Raw genomic sequence first — 16,602 nt, 5'->3', positions numbered from 1 at the left:
GCACCCCTCCGACCCCGGCCTTGTACGACTATTTGTGTAAGAACTCTCGGCAACCACCCATCCCCCACCCCCCCATCCTGTTTTGGATGGCGGGGGTACGAGGGGTTGTGGCTTCATTTACGCCTCTTCCATAACCTCCGGTGCGTAGGTGTACAACAGGATGGTAAGTCTACCTCAGAAGATACACGGCCGTTAAGTTTCGAGGTTATTTTGAGTGTTATTAAGCTGTTATTCCCTGAAGAAAGGGGTGCATCGTACGTCCGGCAGACTGGAGTTCGCTCTTATGAATGAAACTAACGCCTGTTGCTCGTGTCCCCACCTTTCTTCTGTATTATGGCAAATCTCGCTTATTTTTCTTGCCTTTCACTACAACGTTGTACATCAGGTTGACGCCTAGCATAAGCTAATATTGTAATACAAAGGACCGCTCTAAACACATTCATTAAACCGGGGGAATGTTATCGAGTGTATGTTTTTAACATTTTCGTGATTACATCAAACACTCATCCGATTTGCGAGTATATGATATTCTTATGAAGATTTCTTAGACCCATACTGCAATTGATAATATTCCTAAGAGTGAGGAAGGTTAAAACAAGTATTTCTTGAATATTAGAATTAGTGTGCTAAGGATTGGAGTGTATCCCCCCGCGCCCGCCGGAGTGGACTCGCCCGTGTCTCGCCTGGGCTGGGCTGACGCTGAGGGTCCATATTTGGTCCAACTGTGAGAGGGTGAACACTCCTGCCGTGTGCTCCTAAGGATTATATCGACATTTGGATTATCAGAAACCTCATCCACCTTGCTCTGCTCTACTATCATCGATTTTGGATTTACCTACTGATGCTAATTTGTGGGAATAGGTAAGTTACACGAGGCGAGAGGTGGAGTTGTGTTAAAGGAGCAGCCATTTCATTCAGTGATGTTGAGCAGTTCAATCTCATTCATAAAAACCTAGTTGAAGCTTTCTAGGCCGTGATCCCACAAGCCACACTAGGCCTTGCAGGTGTCGGGAGCCAAGTCCTGTCAAGTATCGTGCCACAAGCAACGTCCTCGCCGCAAGAAATGAGTGGAGAAGTGTCTTTTAGTGGTGTAAATGTGGGTAAAACGGAGCATGTGTGGCGGTGGTGGTGCTGGGCCGCTGCGCCGCACTGCTCTATCCCCCGTCCTGCTGCCAGTGGTGAGGTCGAGACGACGATTACTACACCTACCACACCACCAGCCTGCTTTGGGGGAGGGGGCGCGGGGCCACTGGGTGGGGTGGTTGGGGGTTGTGGGGGTATATTCTCGTGGCAAGTGGTATGTGTCGAGTCGAAGAAGAGAAGAAGAAGGAGCCGGGGGTGGATGAATTGAGAAGTCTGCTTATCTTGTGTACTGGAGTGCTTTATGTAACATCAACTTTCTTCCCTCCTCCTCCTCCTCCACCTCCACCTCTCTCTCTCTCTCTCTCTCTCTCTCTCTCTCTCTCTCTCTCTCTCTCTCTCTCTCTCTCTCTCTCTCCACCACCCCCGAAAAACAATTGTGGTTGGCGCAGGCCAGCCAGAATCGGCCCCTCTCTCTCTCTCTTAAGAGTGAAGTAACTGAGTGACGTTTGCCGATAATAATAATTGTGCTACCAAATGGATAAGGAGAGTAGGTGCAAATGCCGTGTGAAAATCGGACCTTGGAAAAAATGAATTCGACCCGACGCCCTGCCTGAATTGGAGTTGTAGTAGTAGCAGTAGTAGTAGAAGTGACTATGTTTTTCTAAGTCGAATATTGCCCCAGTGATTGTTGAATAAAACATATATGTATATAACAGTGGTGAACGTACAGATTGTGAAGAAAAAAAAAATAGATATAAATATATAAAAAAAAGACGTTTTGAAACTTAAAGTGTGTGCCACAGAAAAAGGAAAAAAAAAAGGAAAGAACATGACTGGATTAGTGAATAAGAAGTGAGAAGCTTTTGGGTAAACAAATGTTCTCTACCCTTGAGTTTCTCTTGTGCTCCGGGCAAGAAGGACATCTGCGATTTTCACCGGAGCTGGCCTAGTGGCACACGCTGGTTCCTGGCCACCAGGAGAGGGGTGTTCATATGAAGGAGGACCACCACCAGCACCACCACCCTACCCCTCCATCTGAGGCCAACCTTTACAACGGCGTCTCCCCGCCCTCCTAGTTGCTTGACATGGCTGCTCGCTTGAACACACACTCATGTCTCCGTGCTGTTGTGTCCCGTGTGATTATTACCAGTATGATCTCTCACGAACATCATTGAACGTCATTTTTTCCTTGAAAGATGCTTCGTAGGTAGGCATTTGTGAGCTTGAGTCTGCCTCGGTGGAATTAAGATTGCCAAGAGGGTGGGTAGCTAAGGCGTAGGGTTTAGGGATTTTATGTGCTTGAAGTTCTTATGGATAGGCAGAGCAAGATCTTGTGTAGCGAGGGAATTTTACAATAGATATGGCACAGTAGGATATTCAAGTTTGGTTTCAGTATATGTAGGTATGTTCTCTGTTGTTATATATATATATATATATATATATATATATATATATATATATATATATATATATATATATATATATATAGGTTTTATGTTGACCATTCACGTATGTCGATATGTATGGTGCCATAACGCTCATGCATTGAAACATGAATGTATAATGTATGGAAATTCTGTCATGGGGCGTGTTTAGCATGGATGTTTAGCTACCATAGTTCACATGTTGAATTGTTTGTCTCTATATGGCTACGTGTGGCCAGAATGTTGATCCCATGTAGGAGTGAGTGGGTTTTACGGTCATGTACTCCCACCCTTTGCAATATTCGTCTGTGCCTTTTACTTCACTACCTTTTTTTTTTTTTTTTTTGGGGGGGGGGTCGTTGTTCGTTCGGTACTGTGTGCGAGATAGATTTTGAAAGGTTGTGCGAGAGGGAGGCGAGGCCGGGGGCGGGCGGGCTCGGGCTCCTCCGCCACTGCCAGTTAGTCTCTCCTGTCAAGCGACAGTCCAGTCATCGTGGCTATGGCGACAGGATGCCGGCACCCACCACCCAACCCACCCCAACCCACCTCTATTCTCCATTCGCGCGCGCCCCCCGTATGTGTTTCTCTCGACCCACAAGGCCCCACGGCCGAGGAGGAGCGAGAGAGGAGGAGGAGGGAGGGGGGAAAAGTAGATAAAGGAATTTGAATGTGCCTGATGGTATGGTGTGTGTGTGTGTGTGTGTGTGTGTGTGTGTGTGTGTGTGTGTGTGTGATGATAGGGAGTGTGAAACCAAGAGTGACTTGTCATTTGTACCCAACATATGGCTTGTTCGCCGAGGTCTTCGGGGTAACTGGGCGAAGGAAGACCAGACCCCCTCCTCCTCCCTCGTCATTCAATACGCCTCATATGTCTTGATCACTCTGACGTCATTGCTGGGGGGATCATGAGCACCCTGCGGGGGAGGGGGGAGGAAGAGGGAGGGTGGTTTCTTCCTTTTCAATCCTGATGGCCAGATTTTTGGTCAAAAAAAGGGGATGTGGGGGATGAAAGGGGTGGGGGTAGGTGACTATGAATGAAATCATGGTTGGTTTGAACCTCCTGTTTCCCAGGCAGTGTCTCTACGGAGGTCGCCCGACCGTCTCTTAGGGGACGAGGCTCATGGTGTGGTGTGTGGGGGGCCCCCTCTCCTCCCCTTCCCTTCCCTTCCTCCAACCCCTTCCTCAACCTCCCCCCCTCCCCCCCCTCCCTTCCCTACCCACTGTTATTTTCGTTGATACTATAATGTGCAGCTTACGTGTTGTTTTAAATTCATGTTGTGACTTATGTTACGATAATGTTGTTTTTAAAAGAATGGTATGTAAGGTATGTGTCCTGTCCGGTTATATATATATATATATATATATATATATATATATATATATATATATATATATATATATATATATATATATATTTGTCGTGCGTAGAGAATGGTGAACATACATGTGTAAATCATGTTGGAACTTCTGGTCGACTAAGTCTGTGGGTCTAAGTCTGTTAACGAACGGTTGGCGGTGGTGGTCTGTTGCGGCGTGTGTGTGTGTGTGTGTGTGTGTGTGTGTGTGTGTGTGTGTGTGTGTGTGTGTGTGTGAGTGGGTTCTCGCCTTATCATCACGTCCGATAACACACTCACCCACTACTCAACTCTTACCATTCATTAAGTCAGTCGCCAGCAGGGGGGCCTGGGGGATAGGGGGGCTCACAGGGCGCCACTTTCAGACCCCCTTAAGAATCAAGGACGAAAAGCTTGTGGCTTTTTCTTTTAACTAGGGTTGTTGTTTTTTTTCTGAATGGTTTGAGACCTTTGTATTTCAACGAGTGTCAAAGAACTTTCGATAGATGGGGCACAGAAAGGGGTACACAGAAAGGACTTTGCTTGGTTTGGCAATGACTACTGCAACCTTTTCTTTTCCTCTTCGTCAAATGGAGCAAAAAAGAATGGGTTAGGACGGGTGTAATCTTTCGTGAGTTGGGTTGCCTCACATGACAGTAGATATTTTAAGTGTTTCTCGCTGGACAATAGATATTCGAGTAGAAAACAGAAGTTGGTATATATGGGTTTGACAACGTTTTAGAAGAGGCATGTTTGGTGCTCGTGTGAGGCATTGTCCACTGTGGCTGGCCACTGACGTGTGGCTGAATGTATTATATAGAATTATTTGTGTCAGCATATTGCTCTCAGTCATGTTAAATCGTTACACTCGTATATTCCATACGTCAAGTTTGATTGAATATTTTAACGCTTATTAGGGACTTCTATGCACTCCCAGATATTGAAATGATGAACAAGGAGTTTTTAGTTTGCAGTTATGGTAGTGTTTGGTTTAGTGATGAGTGTTAGATAAGTCTTATCTAATTATTTGTATGGTATCCATAACCTTCAAAAAAAAATGGAGTCGTGGTAAACACCCTTCTATCATTCTCACTGGTTATAAACTCTGGTGTGGAAACCACCACGGGATGAATATTTTTTCATTGTTCACGGTCAACAGAGGACCATAAACCTCCCCTCCACCCCATGGATGAATTAGTTATATATATATATATATATATATTTATATATGGCGGCAGTGTTTCCTCAATAACCCAGCCGGAAGAGCGCGCAACATCCGTGCTGAAGCAGCACCGGCATCCTGTCTGGTCCGGTACGCGGACGCGCCACCACCATTGCTGCTGCTGGTGGTGGTGCGTCCGCGCGCCGCTAGAGGGCTGGAAGGGGAGGAGGTGGATGGAGGGAGAGAGAGAGAGAGGGAGGTGGTTTTGTTGCCCTGTCCTGTCTACCACCATTATTCTCTCTGCTCTTCACAAATTGCCTGGACAATACTGTTTCAGTTACACCTTGGTGCCACAGAGGTCAGAGGATGTGGCAGGTTTTGTTTAGCTGTAATGTTAGTTACAATTTACGTGGCTTAAGTTAGTAAGTTTCAAATACTTTAGGGCTATGATACAAGAGCCTAACTCATTATATATATATATATATATATATATATATATATATATATATATATATATATATATATATATATATATATGACTGCCGGTCAACGTTCTTCGACGTAAACTATTTGTTTTGTGGGTATGGTAGATGACAGGTACAATAGTTTGAAGTGAGGGAATGGCCAGAGAACATATAAGGGGATCAGTCATTATCGATAGATGTATTTAAATGTTATCACAAATTCAAGATTTTCATGAAATTTACGAAGATTATTTAGTTTTAATGACATTCATCAGTGTGACCTTGAATATGATATATATATATATATATATATATATATATATATATATATATATATATATATATATATATATATATATATATTAATATTACAAGTCTTTCTTTTCTGTCTTGTTAAAGAATAGCAAACAGCTGAGCGAGATTCCAAGGTAATTGAACTTTTCATAATGTTCATTATAGTATATTTCGAAACGCGATGAACACGTGGTTTACATGAAAAGGCATTGCACACACACACACACACACACACACACATATATATATATATGTGTGTGTGTGTGTGTGTGTGTGTGTGTGTGTGTGTAAAGACGAAGGAACGATACGTCTTTCTAGCATTATGTATCTTAAAGTCGTCACAAGGTTAAGGCTGGTGGTAATAAACAGAGAGGGACGTTTGTAAATTCCCCCCGTGGTCCTTGTGGTTGTTGCTGGGCGTTTCTGTATAAGAATTTAGGTTTTAAGGACAGTTTCATTATGCTCATGCGACCACCTTCCCTCCACCCTCCTTTCCCCCATCCCTTCCATCCCCACCCTCACCCAGGCTGCATTTACCACCCACACAAACACCCTCACCCCCACCCTCACCCCCACACAACCCCATCCCATCTGACAATAGTTTTACAACCTCACGAGCCATCCATCCCCTTTTAACAACCCCCACCCCAATTGCCTTTTCACAGTTCTGTTTCTCTAATATTTCATATCTCTGCCTCATTTAAGAAGGGAGAATACATATTCCTGTAACCTCAAGAATACATATTCCTGTAACCTCAAGAAACACCTTTTTCGGCTCCAGTAACTTAGTCTCGTGGTTGTGACGATTTTTGGTAACAGTGGAGATATACTTCAAGTAGTGTTACGGCTCAAGTGACTTAGTTTAGGTGTTGTGACGATTCTTGTAACAAGTGTGGTTATTGTGACTGCTCTTTGGTAACGTTTGTGGCGATCGAGGAAGGACCAGAGCTTGACACTCAAAAGACCACCGTGTGAAGTGGAGTTGCTAGGTGGTTATAGTGTACACACACACACACACGTACAAGTGAGAAGGGACAGACACACACACACACTCGAGGCTACAGGAAGATGGAGAACTATATCCAAGCGGAATTTTTTTTTTTTTCTTTTTCTTTGTAGAAGTAGAGAGATGGATGTATTTGTTGATATGTTATAGGGGAAGGAAGGAGAGTTTATAGTTTACGTTGTACAGAGGGAGGGATTAATGTAACCCCCCCCCCCCCCGCTGGAGGGAGAGCGAGTGGTGTGTGAGGGAGAGAGGGAATGGAGAGTTTGGGTAAGCGCCGCTGCTACGTAGCCCAGACAGGAAGTTCCTGCTAGTAGCGCGTCTTCATATCCGCTGGAGAACTATTATCGGCTTGCAGTGAAAATGGCCGGGCTGGTCGGAGCCCTTCCTTGGTGGGGCGCACCCAGGGTGAAGGAAGGGGTGCTGGTAGCGAGGGGTGGAGGAGTGTTGTGGCATACGGGGAAAGGGGTGTGTGGTTAGTGATGTACAGGGGGGGTTGTGTATATGTTGTGGTACTGTAAAGGGTGGCTATGATGTTGTGGATGGAGGATTGTGGTATGGGAAAGGATGAGGCTATGGTGGTAGGAAAGGTGGTTGAAGATTCTAATTAGGAAGGGCTGGAAATTGTGGTGAAGGAATGGGGTGCGGGATGACGTGAGGGGGAAATGGGTGTGTAGTGCTGGTGATGGGGTTGGGGACATGAGAAGAAATTTAACGTGCTGAGGAAGGGTTGGATGGATGTTGTAGTTTGGATATAATGGGGGAATAGGGTTGCTGGGATGGCCCGTGGTTAGACTTGTAGACTGTTGGGGGAGTTAGGGTGTGGGGGAAGCCTGGTATGTTTTGGGGCGTAACTGTGTACCTATCCTCTTACATCATTTAACATCGGTAATCATTGCGTTAAACATCATTTATCATTGATTCGTTAGGTTCTCTAGTTTATTTTCTGATCTGCTTCGAATGTGCTCACGATTTAAGCCTTCTGAACCGATACGAAACAGAGGGGGAAAGTATATACACATGAGAATTCGTGTTCTGACGAGGAGGCGCCCCTCCTCCTCCTCCTCCTCCTCGAGGTATACCATTTCCTAGTACTAAAGGAACGTGACATAGTTACCCATCAGTGTGTCACAGTATCACAACCTCCATCACAAGCCACGATCAACAACACCCATTTCCCTCCTGACGAAGTTCAGCAAATCGTACGTCTGTTTCAGGACTCTCTCTCTCTCTCTCTCTCTCTCTCTCTCTCTCTCTCTCTCTCTCATATATATATATATATATATATATATATATATATATATATGCTCGGACAGTGTATATATCATAATCCTGGGAGCAAAGGTTAGGTCACTTCTGAGAAAAGCAGGACATGAACAGGTTTTTCCATGTATCACCTTTGGTTTATGTTTCAGGTGTAACTTGAGTGGAATAAGTGCATTTCCTCACGATCCCCACATTATATATATATATATATATATATATATATATATATATATATATATATATATATATATATATATTCCTATGAGTCCACGGGGAAAAGGAAACACGATAAGTTCCCAAGTGCACTTTCGTGTAATAATCATACCATGAAGGGAGATACAAGAAATAGATATAACAGTCAGTTGATATAGAACTTAAATGTGTCTTTGATCGAGTAACTTTCTCCCAAGTGACTCAACCATTCCTTTCCCCGGTCGTTATTATTATTATTATTGATATTGATTGATATAGCAAATAAGATTAGTTCCTTGTTAACAGCACCACGTGGTACTACAAGGCGGGAGGGAAGGGGGGTAATTAGGGCACTCATCAAATTGCACCTGGTATAATTAGTATTGTGATCCGCTAAGAGAGACAAGTCACCCGAGACATTGTAGTGTTTTGGGAATGTCGCAAAAAAAGAAAAGTAAAATAAGTGGTTCCACACAGGTCCTCCATTCCTGTCGTACATTTCACATTTAGAAACTCCCATATGGTCATTTTTTTCAGTTATAGGTCTTCCTTCATCTGCTTCAGGTTGCACTACAGTTAAAAGAAAAAGAATCACCTTTGACGAGGCATTACTTTGAAATAAGAGTGTACAGTCCAAAAACTCTTCGCTTCATAGACATCCATTTTGCCCCTCTGCTGGTCAGTATAGCACATCCCTGACGCTGTAGGAGTTCTTAGGATAAGAGTCCTGGGGTTAATACAAGCCTCAAGGGCTGTATTTTGAAAGAGGAGGTCGTGTCTTAAGTCTTGAGATAACTAATGATAATAGTCATGATACCAGTACTTATTGCTTGATACCACTAAATGGTAGATTTTCGTTCGTGCCCCTGGCATTTTGAAACCCTTGGACGAGTCTTGATGGCGTTGGAGACCATTGTATGCAGTCGGATCCTCCATGTTCGAGGTGCAAATATTGAGGTCGAGGAGGAGGAGGAGGAAGAACCACCAGCTACTGGTGCCCAAATGTGTTGAGCGTGAGTTAGAACATCGATCAGGTATTTCCTTAAGTTATTCATGATTGGATTGATCGTAAGAGAAGGTAGTTACGTCTGGTCGTCAATGGCTCTTTCGCGGATTTTATGGATTCGTAGTGGATTAGGTGGTGGTAAAGTGATTGAGTTGGACGGGGCTGTAGAGTGGCCGTGCGATGTGATAAGATTAAATTCTCTCTAATTTAGAAGTGGAGAATAGATGGGGTCATTGTGTATTGGTGTTTTGTATGGTATTGTCTGTGGTTCTCTCATAAAGGAAACATAACTGAACACTTGCCCTTATACATCTGTTTATTGAACATAAAGGAAACATAACTGAACACTTGCCTTTATACATCTGTTTATTGAGCATAAAGTAAACGTAACTGAACAGTTGCCTTTATACATCTGTTTATTTAACATAAAGGAAACACACCTGTTTATTTGACAGGTGTTGATTGGATCGTGCAGAACTTTAGTTTCAGTTTTTCGTATATAACTATGGACTGGTCGTGAGGAGGTGGATGTTATGTATATATCAAATCCAGGTCCGTGGTCACCACCCTCATTATGATTTCTGTCACCCCTCAATCCCTTTCAAATGACGAGAACTCTCTCTCTTGTATTTTGTATGTTTATGACATATTCCGTTTTCTTTATCCAAAAGTTGTTAGAACACATCTGATGATGATTCTGATTTTATTAGTTATTTTCATAGTCTTTCATTATCACTGTAGACTCATGATGGCGAAAGGTAATCGGGACTGCTATATCTTAGACATGAATACCTTAAACAGATTAGCCATCTAATTTGCATATAAAAATTTGTTTCACTCAATATTTTGAGTATATATGTTTAGCTCATGCCACAAGTTGGCATAAGTGGCATACCACAGCCTGCTCATACTCGCATACTCGAACATATCAAACGTTTAAACCCGGCAACGCAAGTGAAATGTGTTATTCTACCGGCTGAGGAAAATGGTTAGATAGCAGTTCAAATGAACTATGGAGGGTGGGGGGGATGTTGTTGTGTGAAAGGTATTTAACCAGATTGTAGTTTTAGATATTTGTATAACCTCTGAGAATTATATATATATGCTGGGATACTGTGAAGCGAGAGGTGTGACGAATTTACTTTTTAAGTAATGTTAGGTTTATTGACTACTTCTCTACCGGTGGCGCTAATATATATATATATATATATATATATATATATATATATATATATATATATATATATATATATATATATATATAACTTGTAATATATTCCAACACTGTAGTATGATATTTGTTACATAGTTAGGCCTAGCCAGACACACACCTGTGTGATGTGACCACTTGCCTTCCTCGTTACAAAGACCTGTGTGACAGCTTATGTATTGTACTAGAGGAGGTGACTGTCTTAATGATTACATATACCAGGCTTGTTTGTCTGTGGAATGATGTTTATGGTGTTGTTGTTGACAGTCATTCCATCACTTCCCACATAAAAGACAGAGAGGCCCACTCGTCTCCTGTATGTCGTGACGTACAGAGATGGGGTTCATCATATTTGTCATTTATGGAGATTCCGATTCCTTTTCGGCATCTTGTATAAACTTGATGCTCGTTTTTAAAAGGATCTGATTGTATGAAGGGGAATCAATCGCATTTTTGGATTGACATAATGTTGTGGTGTTTATATTCTTTGGAGATGATTTGGGCAATTTTGTTGGGGTACAGCTCATCCACTGCCTCGCTCCGGTGACGTAAACTGCGTATGATGAAACCCCCCACCCCCCTCTCCAGAAGACGCATACGCATGTCTTACGCTATTGAGATATTGGTCATAATCGTGGAATGCGTTGATTTATGGTGTTGGAATGTGTTAGGGGTAGTGGTAGACCATGTTTACGGTGTTTGGGTCGCATTTTCATCTCCTCCTAGTTGGCATGAACCCATTTATTCATAGATTTTATGTCGCTACTTATACCCTCCTCCTGTATTATCGCCTCACGGTTGCTGTTTCATAACATTTTCTTCATTGAAAATGGCGATTCCTGCATTGCTCCTCCTCGTGAGCTCCACACCTAAGGCACGGTGAACAAGAAGACTCCTTGCCCTTGTTAAATATTAAAGATTTGTTATTTAAGAAAGTCAGTCATGTGTGGAGCATCGCCCTATGTTGTAGTCGATGTCGCTTGACATTTTGATGGTTTATGTTGTCTGAGTCTCGAAGGCTTTTGGTATATATTAATTCGTTTTTTTTTTTCTCGTTGTTGAAAGGTTGGAGAAATGTTCGTGGCGTGTATAAAGTATAACCCGGGATCGATCAATTGAGTATCTACATTTGCCTCAGATGCTGGGGAAGGGTTGAGGCAGGTCAGAAATGGCTCAGAAATGGACAAGTTTGTTTTTCTTTTTTTTTGTGTGTGTGTAGGTGATACGTTGGCTTGAGACACACACACACACAGACACACACACAGACACACACACACGATTCAAAATTATAGTAATGATTTTTCTTCTCTTTTTTCGTAGTATCTCTTGCATGTGAAGATTTTGATAAGCAGTTGTCTCACCTTTCATAAATTCAAAATGAAGTAGTTTTTTGTTTATTTTGAGGAAATAATTTTTCCATATTTCAATCGCTGTGGAAGGGGTAGGGGTATGTTGCTCGTCTTAGCTGTTGGTGTGTGGTTTAGTTTGAGCCTTTGTCGTCTCTTGTGCTTAAAGCTGTACGTACCTCAAATGGCCACCTGGATCTTCCAACTCATTTTTGGTCACTTTGCTTCGTGCACAGGGAACAGCTTCTGCATCTGCGACTTGAGCCAGGAGATTTTCAGCTTGGCCTCTGGTAAGTGTTTGAGGTTGAAGTGTTTACGTTTTCAGTGTTGTCCTTGAGGATTTATAGTGTATTTCAAGCGTTTAAAATCCAGATGGTCGTTCTTCTAGTCATGGCATAGTTCCCTACTTTCTTAATGCCCTACTTTTTCGTTGTGGTCTTCTGTTTTCCCCACGGCTCTCCATTGATCAGGGCGTGGGTTAGGGGGTTGGGGAGGCCCCTGTCTTATTGTGGTAAGGATGAGGTGTTTAATACTTGAGTAAGAGCCATTGCAGAGAGAGATTTTGTGAAGGTCCCCTTAATGTCAACATTAGGTGGGTGGGTGGGTTGATCCGCGCGGACGTCTGGCAGCGGGGCGGCTGTGGCGGTGGTGCCGGTGTGATTATTATGGTTTCGAGGTGAATTGATCGTACAGGATCCCATTTAGAAATATCTCTTTAACCATGGTCAGGGTTAGATGACGTGTGTCGTCGCCCTGATGTCCACTGTTTTGTGCCATTGTTCACTAGTGGTGATGGTGGTGGTGGTGGTGGGTGGTGGCTTCAGTGAGAGAGAGAGAGAGAGAGAGAGAGAGAGAGAGAGAGAGAGAGAGAGAGAGAGAGAGAGAGAGAGGTGGGGGGCCTGTTGTCTATAGGGTCCATCACGAATGAAAAGATCGTATTTGGGAGGGGGGAAGGCCATGTTCATGCGAACGTGGAATATCCATAGATTCAAGAACTTAGTAGAAGAAGAAAAGCACATTCGCAACTGTGTATTTGGCATCCTTACGTCACCCCCCTCCTCTCCCCCCTCCCCTAACCTTCGCTCTGTGGCACTTAGCCCCCATAGCAAAAAAAAAAAAAGGTGGGCTGGGGTGGGAGAGGGGGAGGGGAAGAGTATGTGATATAAATACGTAGAGAAAAACACATGTGGTTCGTGTTGTGTGCGTCCTGAACGAAGAAGGGATGTGGTAGGGAGATCAAGTTTATAAATAAGTAAAACTTAGACGATACACCATGATTGAAGGGTCTGGTCTGGTGGGCCCCCGTGCCCCCCCCTCTGCGCCTCATTCAGCCCTGTTTTCATCTCTGCCTCGACGCAGGGAGAGTTTGACTGAATAAGTGAGGATAGTGTAAGTGTTTTCGCGGGTGAGCTGCGCTCGCGTAACTTGAAGCTCATTAATGAGGGGATGTGAAGTATTAGAATGGGTTTCTGGACTGGATGTTGAGCATTTGTTAACAGACCATGTAAAGATACAGACACCTCTTGGTTATGATGAGTAGTATTAATGATATTAATGTTGGTATGAAGAAGTGGCATTGTGTGTACACACGTCTTGCACTCTCTCTCACTCACTCTTGGGTACAACAGGCACTTCCAAGGATAAAAAGATAACAAGATGTGGGCAAAGAGAGATTTTTGAACGTGCCCTCCCCCCATTACACCTTGACCCAACCCCCCAACCCCCCCTCCAAAGAAGCGAGGGAGGAGGAGGGATGGAGAGGAGGAGGAGGAGGAGGTGTGGGTTGTGGGTGGGGGATGGATAAGAGACAGAGGACGAGTGTTCACACCATCCACCTCCATGATCACAACCTCTTCAGGATCGACTAATCCCATTGGCCAATCCTTCCTTCAGGGGGGCGAGAGCGAGCCCGGGTCATTCATAGCCCCCCACACCCCCCACCTCAACCTCCTTCCCCCGCACCAACTCCGTAGTAACCCTGAAACCCCCCCCCCTTCCTCCCCCTCCTCCTCCTCCTCCCTTCCCCCCTCCTCAAGCCGGGAGAACTCGTATGAAGAAGCGATATTGATCATCTGATGTATTTTTCAGCTCAGCTGTGGCCCAGTTGTTACCTCCCTCCCTCACTCCCTCACTCACTCCCTCCCTCACTCCCTCCCTCACTCCCTCCCCGAGTCGCCGTGTTCTCCTGGGTCTCCACTTCTGAGAAATGCCTCCCCCTTTTGTAGCCAGACCGACTTTGAGGACTGTATCGAGAAGGAGGAGGAGGAGAAGGAGGAGGAGGAGGGTGGTGGTGCTGGGTGTGGTGTGGGTGTGTTGGGGGGGCGTGGTGGAGTCGGGTTTGTTCTGTTCATACGATCCCAAACAGTTTGTGATTTTCTTCTTTTTTTTTTTTTTTTTACCAAATTCCAGCTTAACAGCTGAACGCGTGATTCATTAAGTAGTGTGTGGGGGGTGTGGGTGTGTGAGTGGGTGGGTGAGATGTGGGTGGGTGTCATGGGCTGGGAGGGGAGCGAAAATATAATTGCTGTGATGGACGTCTCGAGTTCAGATACCGAGATGCAGCAAGGCGTGTTTTAAGGATATCCCTATATTAGGCTTCCACACACACACACACACACACACACACACACACACACACACACACACACACACACATATAATTTCCCTCATCCAATATTTGCATGAGAAGCAGAGTACGCTAGTTATAATCTTAACATACTTTAAGATGTGGAACAGACCCTCACGTGTTGAGGTACTGGTAGAATATGGCATTAATCTTTATCAGTCATATTCGTGATTGATTCATAAGATGTCCTTTATATTTCCTTAAGTATAGAGAAGCCTTGACTTGTTTTTTTTATTCAGGATTCATGTGTGTGAAAGTAAATATTATGTGCTATTTGTTAGCGTGTTCGTTTTAACATGCTACAGTGTAGGTGATAAAGGTATTTGCATATATATATATATATATATATATATATATATATATATATATATATATATATATATATACATATATATATATATATATATATATATATATATATATATATATATATGTAAGAACTATCCCTGGGGAAAAGACATTAGTTTTATGTACCATCCTCTTTACGCAGTGGAAAACATATATATAGCGTTTTACAGTGGAGTTCTCGATATTCCCATAGGTTTCAGTGGAGCAGAACACACCACCATTTCCGACCTTGTACAATCAACCAACGCCAGGGTTGAACTAGTTCGTTATGGAGGAGAGATAAGCTGCGTGACTCACGAACGAACGCGTGACGTGCGTTCGTATAGAAGTACAGCAGGTTGATCGTGTACGTCACGGAAGCTTGGTGCACGGGCTACGCTAGTGTGGGGCCCGGTCGATACTGTTCGTAGAAAAACCAACACTTGAAACTGCAAATGGAATACAGAGGTCATTGGTTGTCTCTTGCATATATATATATATATATATATATATATATATATATATATATATATATATATATATATATATATATATATTTTGGAAAGGATCACAGTTTTGCGTGTGATCAAGTACATTCTTATGAGTCTATATCCTAGCTACGTCTCCTCGTTGTATATCAACTGACTGTTATATTTCTCTCTTGTATCTCCCCTGATGATGTGATTATTACACGAAAGTGCACTTGGGAACTTATCATGTTTCATTTTCTCCCTGGACTCATAGGAATATACTTGATCACGCGCAAAATTGTGATCCTTTATATATATATATATATATATATATATATATATATATATATATATATATATATATATATATATATTCCTATGAGTCCACGGGGAAAATGAAATACGATAAGTTCGCAAGTGCACTTTCGTGTAATAATCACATCATCAGGGGAGAAGATACACGTGTTGGCCTTTTTTCCCCTATGAACATAGGAAACCAACCCTTGAGGATAATGGCCAGGCCTTTGACCTGACCAAGGGCCAGGCCACGGTACTCTCAAGGATTCGTACCCGTTCGCTCTGTTGGCGAAGCACATATGATCGTGAGTTCGATGGAATTTTAAAATTGAAAGAAAGGAAATCTGGGATTTTTAAATGTCTGAATTTACTTTTAGTTTTTTTTTTTTGCTAAATTTTTTTATAATACCTTAATGCAGTCAGATATTTACGAACATTTTTTAAAGACCTTTATTTATCAGCTGTGAAAATATATGTTAGTCTTGAGTATTCTGTAATAACAACATTGTAAGCTTTCAGAATACCTTTCAATTCCTGGAACAAATAAGTCTATGTATATATATATATATATATATATATATATATATATATATATATATATATATATATATATATATATATAAAGCTCTTGAGAACAGGATACGTAAAGTACCAAGACTGTTCCCCTACCTGGTATGAATGTAAGAATGAAAGAGTACACACGAATTGTTTAATATTCTGCGAATATCAGGTATTTGAAGGCTACAAAATGCCACGGGGAGACGTTTAGAATATCGATGGTGGTCATTTACAGCTGATGAATATTCTATACAACACCGAGTTGAGGTGATGTACTTAGATGTATTTCAAGAAGATCTTCTGTGAATCTTGGATATGACTCACCACTGAAGTATACACTTATAATTCCCTTGGATGTTTACTCGTTTATATTACTCATTAATCATTTATATCTCCCCCAATAAATAAAAGTATATTAACCATTTCTCATGTCTGTAGTTTTCGATAATGATACAGGTGTATTTGTAAGTAATCATAGTTAAAGATTTTTCTTATTTACCTCTTGCAAAACTTAGATGTAGACTTCTCTCGTTAATC

General features: G+C 42.6%; 1 protein-coding gene across 2 annotated transcripts in view; it reads left to right on the top strand.

Annotated features, from left to right (window-relative positions):
• The first annotated feature begins 726 nt into the window (after positions 1-726).
• LOC139756734 (protein sprouty-like) overlaps positions 727-16,602 on the top strand; it is a 28,987-nt gene continuing 13,111 nt past the window's right edge. Inside the window, exon 1 of one of the 2 annotated variants that reach the window (XM_071676446.1) lies at positions 727-861. The gene's annotated coding sequence lies outside the window, so the exon portion shown is untranslated. Of the gene's footprint in view, positions 862-1,296; positions 2,291-16,602 lie in introns of those variants that run through there. The other variant, XM_071676447.1, reaches the window with a different exon arrangement.

Source organism: Panulirus ornatus, chromosome 23 (assembly GCF_036320965.1).
Source record: "Panulirus ornatus isolate Po-2019 chromosome 23, ASM3632096v1, whole genome shotgun sequence".
NCBI lineage: Eukaryota > Metazoa > Arthropoda > Malacostraca > Decapoda > Palinuridae > Panulirus > Panulirus ornatus.
The sequence above is the reverse complement of the archived record's forward strand: the minus strand, read 5'-3'. Positions and strand labels throughout refer to the sequence as shown.